Consider the following 13,724-nt stretch of genomic DNA (forward strand, 5'->3'; position numbering starts at 1 on the left):
GGATGTACTGCGGGGTGCTGTGCTGTACAGTGGACTGCCTCCATATCCTGCATGTGTGTGTGGCCAGGATGTACCGTCGGGTGCTGTGCTGTACAGTGGACTGCCTCCATATCCTGCATGTGTGTGTGGCCGGGATGTACTGCGGGGTCCTGAGCTGTACAGTGGACTGCCTCCATATCCTGCATGTGTGTGTGGCCGGGATGTACTGCGGGGTGCTGTGCTGTACAGTGGACTGCCTCCATATCCTGCATGTGTGTGTGGCCGGGATGTACTGCGGGGTCCTGTGCTGTACAGTGGACTGCCTCCATATCCTGCATGTGTGTGTGACCGGGATGTACAGTGGACTGCCTCCATATCCTGCATGTGTGTGTGGCCGGGATGTACTGCGGGGTGCTGTGCTGTACAGTGGACTGCCTCCATATCCTGCATGTGTGTGTGGCCGGGATGTACTGCGGGGTCCTGTGCTGTACAGTGGACTGCCTCCATATCCTGCATGTGTGTGTGACCGGGATGTACAGTGGACTGCCTCCATATCCTGCATGTGTGTGTGGCCGGGATGTACTGCGGGGTGCTGTGCTGTACAGTGGACTGCCTCCATATCCTGCATGTGTGTGTGGCCGGGATGTACTGCGGGGTGCTGTGCTGTACAGTGGACTGCCTCCATATCCTGCATGTGTGTGTGGCCGGTATGTACTGCGGGGTGCTGTGCTGTACAGTGGACTGCCTCCATATCCTGCATGTGTGTGTGGCCGGGATGTACTGCGGGGTGCTGTGCTGTACAGTGGACTGCCTCCATATCCTGCATGTGTGTGTGGCCGGTATGTACTGCGGGGTGCTGTGCTGTACAGTGGACTGCCTCCATATCCTGCATGTGTGTGTGGCCGGGATGTACTGCGGAGTGCTGTGCTGTACAGTGGACTGCCTCCATATCCTGCATGTGTGTGTGGCCAGGATGTACCGTCGGGTGCTGTGCTGTACAGTGGACTGCCTCCATATCCTGCATGTGTGTGTGGCCGGGATGTACTGCGGGGTCCTGAGCTGTACAGTGGACTGCCTCCATATCCTGCATGTGTGTGTGGCCGGGATGTACTGCGGGGTGCTGTGCTGTACAGTGGACTGCCTCCATATCCTGCATGTGTGTGTGGCCGGGATGTACTGCGGGGTCCTGTGCTGCACAGTGGACTGCCTCCATATCCTGCATGTGTGTGTGACCGGGATGTACAGTGGACTGCCTCCATATCCTGCATGTGTGTGTGGCCGGGATGTACTGCGGGGTGCTGTGCTGTACAGTGGACTGCCTCCATATCCTGCATGTGTGTGTGGCCGGGATGTACTGCGGGGTGCTGTGCTGTACAGTGGACTGCCTCCATATCCTGCATGTGTGTGTGGCCGGTATGTACTGCGGGGTGCTGTGCTGTACAGTGGACTGCCTCCATATCCTGCATGTGTGTGTGGCCGGGATGTACTGCGGGGTGCTGTGCTGTACAGTGGACTGCCTCCATATCCTGCATGTGTGTGTGGCCGGTATGTACTGCGGGGTGCTGTGCTGTACAGTGGACTGCCTCCATATCCTGCATGTGTGTGTGGCCGGGATGTACTGCGGGGTGCTGTGCTGTACAGTGGACTGCCTCCATATCCTGCGTGTGTGCGTGGCCGGTATGTACTGTGGGGTGCTGTGCTGTACAGTGGACTGCCTCCATATCCTGCATGTGTGTGTGGCCGGTATGTACTGCGGGGTGCTGTGCTGTACAGTGGACTGCCTCCATATCCTGCGTGTGTGCGTGGCCGGTATGTACTGTGGGGTGCTGTGCTGTACAGTGGACTGCCTCCATATCCTGCGTGTGTGCGTGGCCGGTATGTACTGTGGGGTGCTGTGCTGTACAGTGGACTGCCTCCATATCCTGCGTGTGTGCGTGGCCGGTATGTACTGTGGGGTGCTGTGCTGTACAGTGGACTGCCTCCATATCCTGCGTGTGTGCGTGGCCGGTATGTACTGTGGGGTGCTGTGCTGTACAGTGGACTGCCTCCATATCCTGCATGTGTGTGTGGCCTCCGTAAAAGACAGATAATATATACAGTGCGGGGGTTATACTATACAGCAGGGAAAATATGTGATACTCTGCTGATTTTGCGAGTTTTCCCCAATACAATGAATGGAGAGGGCTGTAATTTTTAACGTAGGCACACTTCACCTGTGAGAGACAGAATCTATAGCTAAAATCCAGAAAATCACATTGTATGAATTTTACATAATTCATTTGTGTCAGGAAATATGATGTATTTTTATTTGGGCTGGTCACACATACCGAGCTCTGCTACATCTCCCTGGTTGTGTGAATGACAGACTCCAGACATGATTCCCCCTGCTGCTTCCCCCCTTCACAGCTGCATGTGTGTGATTCCAGCCTCCCTCTCCCCTGCTATACAGCTGTAATGTGAGACCGGTGTGCCAGCAGCCCTCACTGGGGAGTTTTATGGCCCTAAACTGGTTGGAAGCAGCCTGAAGCACATGGCAAACCAAGACTTCTTTGTCCTACTACAGTGTTCATCAAAGATCAAATAGAATGGCCCCAATTATTGATAGAGGTGAAAAACTTACATTTCTGGCAGCTACATCGGTAGAACCTCCACCCATTGAGTTTCCAAAGCTCCAGCACTGGCAAAATCGGAAAAATGTATTTCTACTTAACCGGGTCATACAGCCACCCCGTGTTTAGACTTAGGCTAGTTTCACACATGCCGCCGTGCAGCTCCGCCCTCTGCCTAGCCCCCTCCGGTTAGCTCCTCCTATGAGCGCATGATGCTGCATGTGACCTGCGTACCCTATCGTTAGCATTGGGTACGCAGGCCGTGTGCTGGTATGCTTTTGCCGGCGCATGCGCCCTTTTGACAGTGCGCCGAGCACACCAAAATGCAATGTAAGCTAATTTCGTGAGAAGACATCATTACTTCCATCGTCCCTCTACGAGCTTCCACCCAAGAGTTATGACTAATGGAAGGTTTTTCGTAACTTTCCAAGGGGGGGCGTATCCAGCCACCCGGTGAGGTCAGCATGGGGGAAGTTCCTTAGTTTCTGGGCCAACTATAAAACAGGAGCAGCTGTTTTGCAGCTTGTTCAGGCCTGGGGGAGGACAGCACATACCATCCCTGCTGCGGACTGAATCCTGGTCCCTGGGAACTCCCCTCCCCCCTTCCACATGGCATGCCATTGCCTGAGAGATGTAAGTCCCGATTGTTAATCCGGTTTGTCTTGTAATTGCCTGTATATACTGTAGATTGTATCATTTGTAACACCTTTTCAACTTTTTGTAAACACTGCCTATTTCTTTTTTGGTGTAAAAGCTGTAATATTCACTAGCTTCGTTTTCGTTGCTCTAATAACTTATTGCGACGTCCTCCGAACTAAGTCAACACTACTGATTGGGATGGCTCCTGACCCGATATTAATCATAGGAGCTGGTGGCAGCGAGGTGTTCTGGGCTTTTGGGGAGACTCTGGCAGTGTATTTCCCACCTGAGACTGGGAGTAGTTATACCGCCCTCACTGCAGAGTGCCCAATAGCCAGTACACAGCAAGGCGGCCCTCCTAGAGACTACTTATCCTAGGTGGAGTTCCCTGACTGACCAGAGGGTAAGGGGGGCGCCAGAGAGCTGCAAGTTCCAACCCGAAACTGGAAAGTGGGATATAATAAATCGCTTGACGAACTGGTGGCAACCAAACACCCCCAGTTCATGATAATTGGCATTTTATCGCATGAGATATCTGATCACCGACAGCCAGCGAGATTTCTGGCTCTCACAAATCTGTCAGTGTAAGAAGCCTCCTGCTCTGCACTCATTACCTGGACTAAACTCAGGCTATGTGCACACGCTGCGGTTTTGGCAGCTGCGGATCTGCAGCAGTTCTGTAGACAGTGTACAGTAGCATGTGATCCTATGGGATTTACATTCTGCTGTGCACATGCTGCGGATTTTTAACTGCGGAAAAGCTGCGGTTTTGAATCCACAGAAAGAAATGACATGTGACTTCTTTTCTGCGGATTCTGCTGCGGTTTACCATCTCCTCCATTGTAGAGGTGATAAACCGCAGGGAAAACGGCAGGCCAGTCCGCAGCGTGTGCACATAGCCTCAGGCAATTGCACTGTAAAAAAAACCACTTGTGGCAACGTTTGGTTTATCATCATACCGCTGGAAGATCAAGTGGAATAAAACGCGATGAAAAAGACAAATGTCAATAAAAATGGTATCTCTGAAAACATCATCTTCTCCCACAATAACCAAGCCGCCATACAGCTCAATCAGCGGAAAAACAACAAAGTTATAGCTCTAAAAATAAAGCAATGCAAAAACATATTTATTATTTCATAAAATAGTAGTTTCAAAACATAAAAAACTATATAAATGACATATCGCTGTAATCATACTGACCCGAAGAATAAAGCGGTCTTACGAATTTTACCACACGGAACGATATCAAAAAATTTTTTCCCTGAATTGCTGGTTTTTGTTCATTCTGCCTCCCAAAAATCAGAATAGAAAGCGATCAAAAAATGTCATGTGCCCGAAAATGGTACCAATAAAAACATCAATTCATTCTGCAAAAAACAAGCCATAACATGACTCTGTCGGCTGAAATATGGAAAAATTATAGCTCTCAAAATATGGTGATGCAAAAACTAGTTTTTACAATAAAAAGCATCTTTTAGTGTGTGACAGCAGCCAAACATAAAAACCCGCTATAAATCTGGTATCGCTGTAATCGCACCGACCTGAAGAATAAAGTCTACTAATCATTTATAGCACACGTGGAACGGCGTAAAAAATAAATAAACACAATTCTTCACCTGCTGCTGATTTGTTCATTCTGACTCCCAAAGATCGCAGTAAGGCTCGGCACACAGTTATCCTGTGCTCTGCATGATTCAGATGGAACCCCCGGCAGAAGATTCCCTGTGATCTGGCGGTGTCTGTATTTTTAGGCGTGCATAACAGTGCCGTCGGCCACAGTTTTGTGCCCTTCTGAAAAGAAGGACAAAGTTGAACAAAGGCCAGAGAGTCCAGACTAACTCTGCTGCCTAATTATAATGAATGGATCCCTTGGGGGTTTCATCTGAATAACATCACTCACAAATTAAGATGGAACCCACAATGTAAGGGCTCAGCGTAGAGTACAGGATAAATATGATCCTAAATGGTTTTTTTTTTGTGGATTGAGTTGAAGCTTTTGTTGGGAACATTTTACATAAGTCCCCCAATGGAAGTATAGGGGGCTTCTACTTTACTGGTTGTAAAATGGCTCTGAAAAAGCAAATTGAATCCTTGTCCCCCAAAAGAAATTCAGCAAATTCTCCGCACCCAAATCCAAATGCCCTCCCTTCTGAGCCCCAGTGTGCCTAAACCACATCAAGCATCCACATGTTTGGCATTTCTGCAGTGATGAGAGCCTGCCTAATTTACGGGTGCGGGTCTCCATAAGCATGAGCTGGGCAATACCACGTACTGATGACTGAAACATACTGGGTCTCCAACGTACTGGTCACTACAACGTACTTTTCACTATAACAGCGTTTGCAATTTTCACTCAGCAACATCAACTGCTGCTTGTTTCTGGAAAACACCCATGGAGTCAAAATCGTCACACCTGTAGATAAATACCCAAAAGGGTATAATTTCCAAAATGGCGTCACTTGAGGGGGTAATCTGCTCTTATAGCACTCTGTATATGGAGTCCGCAAACTATTCTAGGAAAATCTGTGCTCCAGGAGGCAAATAGAACTCAGTCCTCACGAGTATTGCCATGTGGCTAAGCAGTACTGTACAGCAGAAATTGTGGGACAAATCTTGGTGCCAGTTTTACTGATTTCTAAATGTGAAAATTTAAAATCTGGACCAAAACCTAAAATTTGGTGGTAAAAATAGTTATTTTTTCTTCACTGCCCAATGGTATAAAATTCTGTGACCCACCTGTGGTGTCAATGTGATCTTTGCACCCTGTGGTGTAGTGACCACTGTGTCCGCTAGGGGGCGCTGTGTGGATGTCCGAGGAGAGAGGATGAATGGCAGAGTCATGAATGACCATTAAGTATCTCAAGGTGGGTGGCCTTGAGATGGAGACTGATGTGTGTGTTGATCAGCAGTGATACTGCTGATGTGTTGTGTCAATGTGTCAGGGAGAAGTCTCCAGGTAGCTGGGGAGACAGGCAGACCCAGTTACCTACAAACCCACCCAGGGTGTGTGTTTAAGAACGCTGTTGCAAAGTGTGTGTGAAGGGTTCAAGGACCTGTGATGAGGTCATAGTCATGTGACCCGTGGGCGTGGCTACGGACCATATAAGGTGGCCAGGGTAGGTCACATGTGGTGAATGCAGGGACCTGGTTGGTCCGTTGTGAAAGGTCCCGCTGGGAGATGTGTCTCCTGGCTAACAGCATGTGGAGTGGCTGTGTGTAATGGGTGCACGTGCCTGGTGATTCCCTGGAGGGAATGGATGTCTGCAGCATGGAGAAACAGCCATGAGGAAACCCGGACGTGGGTCAGATAACTATGAGGCTGAAGAGCCTGTTTATGCCAACCTGTATGACCACAGGGAGGACAGAGAGAAGCTCTGTCAAGGACGCTATGCTGAGATGAACTTTATGTTGCTTGCTTTGGTTTATGCTGCATAAATAAACCGCATGGACTATAATGGTTTTATGGAAAACCCGTGCCGGATCTGGTTTTGTGGCGGCTAAGCGAGAATCCCCTATGTGAATGACAGCGCTACCTCACAACCCCTAGATGAATTGATTGGAGGTTGTAGTTTATAAAATGACATCACTTACGGTTTTTCTGATGTCCTGGCACCTCAGGGGCTCTGCCAATGTGACATGGCACCCTCAAACCAGTCCAGCAAAATCTGAACACTAATATGGCGCTTTTTCTCTTCTAAGCTTTGCACTGTGCCTCAAATGTAGTTTTCCCTCACATACAGGGTATTGGCATACTCAGGAGAAAATGCAAACAAATTGTATGGTGCATTTTCTTCTGTTACCCTTGTGAAAATAAAAAAATGGAGCTAAAAGAACATTTGTGTGTCAAAAATGTGATTTTTTTTTTTTTTTTATTTTCAAGGCTTTACCTAATAAACTTCTGTGAAGCACATGGGGGTTCAAGGTGCTCACCACACATCTAGATACATTCCTGGAGGGGTCTAGTTTCCAAAATGGGCTTCCACTGTTTAGAAACATCAGGGGCTCGCTAAACACGACATGGCGTCCACTAAAGATTCCAGCCAATTTTGATTACCAAAAGTCAGTTGGCGCTCCTTCCCTTCCAAGCCCTGCTGTGCACGCAAACAGTAGTTTTCTCCCACATATGGAGTACAGGCGTACTCAGGAAAATTGCACAACAAATTTTGGAGTCCATTTCCACCTCTTACTTTTGTGAAAATAAAAATCTGAGGTTAAATTAAAATATTTGTTGGAAAAAAAGCTAGATTTTGTGTACTCACCATAAAATCTGTTTCTCGGAGCCTTCAGTAGGGGACACAGGAAACCATGGGTGTATGCTGCTGCTACTAAGAGGTTGACACTATGCAAAAAAAGAGTTAGCTCCTCCCCGGCAGTATATACCCACCAACTGGCAGAAAGCTATTCAGTTAGTGAGAAAGCAGTAGGAGAAGCAGAGAACATAGCAGAATGAACATAACAGATTAACAGTAGAACCTGATAAAAACAATAAACAGTAAACAAGGGCGGGTGTTGTGCCCCCCAATGAAGGCTCCGAGAAACAGAATTAACGGTGAGTGCCCAAAATCTAGTTTTCTCTCTCACTTCATTGGGGGACACAGGAAACCATGGGACGACCAAAAGCAGTCCCAAGGGTGGGAAGAAGAATAATACTCTCAAGTCAGAGCTCAGGCCACTGAGGCTTGCAGGAACTTTCTACCAAGGTTCGCATCAGAAGAAATATGAGTGTGAACCCAGTTGAATTTAGTAAAGGTATGAATGGAGGCCCATGTAGCAGCCTTGCAGAGCTGTGAGGCCGATTCCTGATGATGGACTGCCCAGGAGGCTCCCACCAAACGCGTGGAGTGTGTGGTAATCCTCAGTGGCCATGCTCTACCTCTTAGATGGTAAGCCTCCAAACGGTGGAACGGATCCATTGAGCAATGGTAGCCCGGGACACAGGAAGACCCCTTCTAGGATCCTCAGGTATAATGAACAGAGAATCTGAGCGCCGAAAGGGATCAGTCCTGGACAGATAAACTTGTAGAGCCCTTACAAATCCAGTTTGTGCAACGACTGCTCTCGGGGGTGAGACGGAGACGGAGAAAAGGACGGAAGTACAATGTTCTCATTCAGATGAAAGCCAGAAACCACCTTGTGAAGAAAGAATGGAACCGGCCGCAGGACCACCTCATCCTGGTGAAGAATCAGATAAGGAGAACGACAGGAGAGTGCCGGCAGCTCAGAAACCCGCCTGATAGAGGTGATCGCGACCAGGAAGGCGATCTTCCCAGATCCAGGAAAGGAATGTGAACGAGATCTCACGCAGTGGTTCAAATGGAGACTTTTGTAAAACATCAAGTACCAAATTAAGATTCCAGGGATCCACTGGTGGATGATAGGGGGGAACGGAGTGGGCCACTCCCTGAACAAAAGTTTTAAGTGGTTGGCGAACAGCTAAATTCCTTTGGAACAGGATTGAGAGAGCGGAAATCTGTCCCTTAATGGAGCTAAGAGACAGTTTGGATTCCCGACCCAATTGTAGAAAGGACAAGATGGATGGTAGATGAAACACCATTGGAGTGATTTGGTGATTTTCACACCAGCGGAAATATGCTTTCCATGTTCAGTGGTAAATCTTGGAAGACGAGGGCTTCCTCGCCTTGATCATGGTTTGTATAACCTGGTCAGAAAACCCTGCTGATCTCAGCAATGCGGCTTCAACAACCATGCCGTTAAACTGAGCGACTGAGAACTCTGGTGGAAGAGGGGCCCCTGCGACAAAAGGTCAGGACGATCCGGGAGTCTCCAAGGCGTGTCCACTGCGAGGTTGACTAACTCTGCGTACAAGAGCCTCCGAGGCCAATCCGGGGAGATGAGAATCACGGGAAATCCTTCCGCTTTTATCTTTTTGACTACCCTGGGGAGTAGCGGCAGAGGTGGGAATAGGTACGGAAGGGAGAACTGTGCTCAAGATATCGCTAGAGCATCGAGACCGATTGCCAGCGGGTCGCGAGATCTGGACACAAACTGTGGAACCTTGTTGTTGAGCCTGGACGCCATTAGGTCGACTTCTGGAGTCCCCCACCTGAGACAAATTTTGTTGAAGACTGACTGGTGTAGAGACCATTCGCCTGCGGCCAGCCCTTCTCGGTTGAGAAAGTCTGCCGCCCAGTTTTTGACCCCTGGTATGTGCACCGCGGAGATCGCTGGAACATTCCGCTCGGCCCAAGACAGGATCCAAGCAACCTCTGACATCACTGCCCAACTTCGAGTCCCCCCCTTGGTGGTTGACATACGCCACCGCCATGGCGTTGTCGGTCTGAACCAGAATCAGGTATCCCTGAAGAAGTTCCTGCCAATGTACCAGGGAAAGGAATGTTGCTCAGTGTTCCAGAATGTTGATGGGGAGAGCAGATTCCTGAGCTGTCCACCGACCCTGGACCATCAGATCCTGGAGGACTGCTCCCCAGCCGAGAAGGGTGGCATCCGTCGTGATTATTTTCCAATGAATGGGGAGGAAGGACCTCCTGAGACAGATCGCCTGCGAGTACTCCCACCATTTTAGGGACTGTTTTATCCGTGGTGGAATCAAGACCACCCGATCCAGGGAACCAATTGACTTGTTCCATCTCGCCAGAAAGAAGAGTTGGAGGGTGCATGTGAAATTGAGCAAATGGAACTGCTTCCCTTGAGGCAACAATTTTGCCTAGCACACTCATGCATAAACGGAGGGAGCGCGGAGGGCGACCTCTCAGAGATAGAACCCCGCGAATGAGAACAAGGGATTTGTCCTTGGGTAGGAAGATCTTTGCTTGGGCGGTGTCGAAGAGCATTCCTAGAAAAAACAGACATTGGACCAGGGGCAGAGAGGACTTTGCGGTGTTTACTATCCAGCCTAGCCGAGTAAGAGTGTCCAGGGTGATCAGCAGGCTCTCCTGACACGCCACAGGGGATGCGGCTTTGATGAGGATGCCGTCTAAATAGGGAATGACGAGAATGACTCAGCTGCGTAGAATAGCCATCGCTGTCGCCATCACCATGGTAAAAACTCGGAGGGCGGTGGCTAGGCTGAACGGCAGTGCCGTGAATTGGAAGTGGACCCCCTGAATGCCGAAACGAAGGAACCTCTGGTGTGGGGGAAAGATGGGAATGTGTAGGTAGGCATATTCAATGTCCACCGAACAGAGGAATTCCCCTGGTTCCATGTAGGCTATCACAGATCGAAGGGACTCCATCTTGAAGTGGTGCAGGCATACATATCTTTTCAGGAGTTTGAGGTCCAGAATGGGATGAACTGAGCCGTCTTTCTTCGGAACCACAAAAAAGTTGGAATAAATATCTGAAAAGCGCTCTTGTACGGGAACGTAGACGATGACGCTGGCTTCGAAGAGGGAGTCGATAGCTTTGAAAAACCCCGGAATGAGAGAGGTATCTCTTGGTGGATGGGACTTGAAAAAGCGAGATCGAGGGAGAGAAGAAAACTATCTTGTAACCGTAGGAGACGACGTCCCGTACCCAGGCGTTGTCGACTACGGACAGCCACTCATTCCGAAAATGAAGGAGGATTCCCAGGTGGGGGCGCCCCGTCATGCAGATGAAAACCTGTTGTTGGCAGACCTGGGGGGTCGGCGCAGGGTAGGTCTTGGGCGCCAGGTCGGGGCTGGCTTAAAGGAGGGTCCTTTCCTTTGTTGAGGCACAGGGGATCTGTCTTGCCGTGGGTTGTTCTGTGGTCGAAGCCTCTGAAAGGACCGAAAAGGAGCAGTGCGATGTGGCGCGCGCTTGACCCTCTGCTGTGGTAGAGGCGTACTCTTCCCTCCTGTAGCGTTGGAGATTATCTTGTCCAGCTCTTCTCCAAATAGGCGAGAACCGTGGAAGGGAAGGCCTGTGAGGGACTTCTTTGATGCAGAGTAAATGCTCCAGGCCTTAAGCCACAGAACGCTGCGGATCATGAAGACGTTGCCGGCTGCTATGGCTGAGCAGGCGGCTGCATCCAGAGACGCAGACACAAAATATTTGCCCGCGTGGTCGATCTGGTCCTCCAGATCGGCTAGGTCGTCGACCGGGGCCCCAGCGACTATACCTCGGCAGAGATGCTTCGCCCATGCGGAGACAGCCTTAGCCACCCAGGTGGCGGCGAAGGAGGTGCAGAAGGAAGAGCCCGCAGCCTCGAAGGCGGACTTAGCCAGAGACTCTGTGTCTGACAGAGGGTTCTTTTAGAGAGGAACTGTCAGACAGAGGGAGTATAGTCTTGGTAGCCAGCCGAGAGACCGGAGGGTCCACCGAAGGACACACTGCCCACTTATTAAGCAGGTCAGGCTGAAAAGGATACAGGACATTCATGTGTCTTCTTCTTTGGAAACACTTGTCTGGGTGCTGCCATTCAACCGTGAAGGTCCTGTTGAATTTGTGATTGGCAACTGTTCAGAAGGAGATAACTCAGAGTCTTTAATATCAAGAGTCTCATTGACAGCGACAATCAAACTATCCACTGTGTCATGCAATTTTGAGACCTGTGCTGAGTCCAGCTCAGAATCTGACTCAGAACGGGGTTCTGACTCTACCGCCTCTGGAGCATCTGATGGAGGGGACAGAGGGGAAACTGGCGCCCTGGAAGGAAGTGATGAAGATGATGAGCTGTACAGTAAGGCAATGCGGGCAAGCTGTCTTGAAGATCTGTACTTCCTCTGATGGGAAACCCTTTGGGTATGCAAGGGGTTAATATCCAACACATCAGTGAGGGGTAGCTGCAGGATTAGGATGCCGTTCCAAAACCGAGACCAAAGTGTGAGATACCTTGGTTAGGTCAGCTACCGACTGAGACAGAGATGTCACCCACTCAGGGGGGGAGCACACTCTCGTGCGAGTAGTGGGGGGCAACTGAGAAGACATTTTAGATTGTATGCAATTAAGGCAGTGGGATGAGGTCTGACCAGAGGGAAACTTCCTGCTGCAGGACGAACATGTAAAGTGTACCATAATGAGAGAAGGATGGGAGTGAGGCTCCCTAAGGACAGACATAGAGAGGAGAGAAGCTATGAGCCAGGGGAGATCTGCCAGGGTTGAAAGACGACCCCCCAGTGACAGAGCTTACAGACCTAGATCCTGGCCGAGAGCAATGCGATGAGAGGAGCTACTGCTGTGAGGCTGCAGAGCATTGAGAGGAGACCCTCGGCACCAGTGATAGGCCGGCCAGCGGGGGGCGTGGCCTAACGCTGAAGTAGGCCCAAAATGAAGCCGGGGACTAAATTAGGGAAAGGAGGCCACAGGGGGAAGGGGGGAAAGCGTGGTAAGCGCTGCAGATAGGGGCCAAGGATGGGACCATAAGGATGGAAAAGCTAAGGACATCTCCTCAGCTTTGGCCAGACCTCATGGAAAGTATGAACTAAATAAATAAATATATATATATAGAGACATTTTAATTTTTTTAATTGTAAAGGAGCCCCCCGCTGCCGCATTCATACCTGTCCCGACGAAAAACGTATCCCTCTTCACAGATGCGGTGCTGGAAGACAAATCTGTGGTTGTACCTCGGGGTCAGTGGTAGCCGTCGGGTAATGAATCCGTCTTCGTCCCCTAAGCGACCGGCTTCGGTGGGCCGGCAGCGTAGGGGGGTAGTGGCACGGACCAGTCCGCATTTTCTCTTTCCTCCCCTGAGCAACCGACTATGGAGGGCGAGCGGCGTAGGGGGGTAGTGGCCAGGACCAGTCCGCATCTTCTGTCTTGCGGATGCCCCAAACAAGCTTGAAGTGTTAGGAGGCATGGGGTCCTGCCTGGTAGACACGAGAGGGTACAGTAGTGACGCATTCCCACACTGTGCTCCCGGTCTCTAGGGGGGAAAGCGGAGTGACAACCACTCGGTCGCCCGAATCACAAGCTGGACCTGAAAAACAGACATCATTAATAAAAAACAACAAAACCTAAAGGTAGATACGGGGCTGAGAGCAGCCCGTGTCCACCTCCTACTGACACCAAGCTAAAACTGAATAGCTTTCTGCCAGTTGGTGGGTATATACTGCTGGGGAGGAGCTAACCCTTTTTTTACATAGTGTCAACCTCCTAGCGGCAGCAGCGTACACCTAAGGTTTCCTGTGTCCCCAAATGAAGCGAGAGAGAAATGAGAAATAGCTGGATAACTTTTAACCCTTATAACTTCCTAACAAAAAAAATTACGCATTCAAAAATTGTGCTGATGTAAAGTAAACATGTGGGAAATGTTATTTATTAATTATTTTGTGTCACATAACTCACTGGTTTAGGGACAAATGAACTAAAATTTTGAAAATAGTGAAATGTTATGAGCTCATTTTCTCCTTCACCTTTGATGTCCGATGAACTCCCTCTGCTGGTGAAAAGAGGTAGTGAAATTGATTTGGATGGGAAAAACCTGTCATCTGAACAGGTGGAGTGTGATTGGACATCCGGAATCTCTGAGTGGATATAAGGCCGCCGACGCCCTGCTGGGTTGCTGGTGATCCTCTCTGCTCTGAGCTCTGGCCTCCAGTTTAGTCCTGTCTACA

The 13,724-nt window shown here is 49.7% G+C and overlaps 1 protein-coding gene across 3 annotated transcripts in view; it reads right to left on the reverse strand.

The window, feature by feature from the left end:
• Window positions 1-13,724, reverse strand: part of TTBK1 (tau tubulin kinase 1) — a 268,616-nt gene that overhangs the window by 111,498 nt on the left and 143,394 nt on the right. The gene's annotated exons all lie outside the window — the stretch shown is intronic.

This window comes from Dendrobates tinctorius, unplaced genomic scaffold (genome assembly GCF_039654945.1).
Source record: "Dendrobates tinctorius isolate UK_male_01 unplaced genomic scaffold, ASM3965494v1 ptg000393l, whole genome shotgun sequence".
Lineage (NCBI taxonomy): Eukaryota > Metazoa > Chordata > Amphibia > Anura > Dendrobatidae > Dendrobates > Dendrobates tinctorius.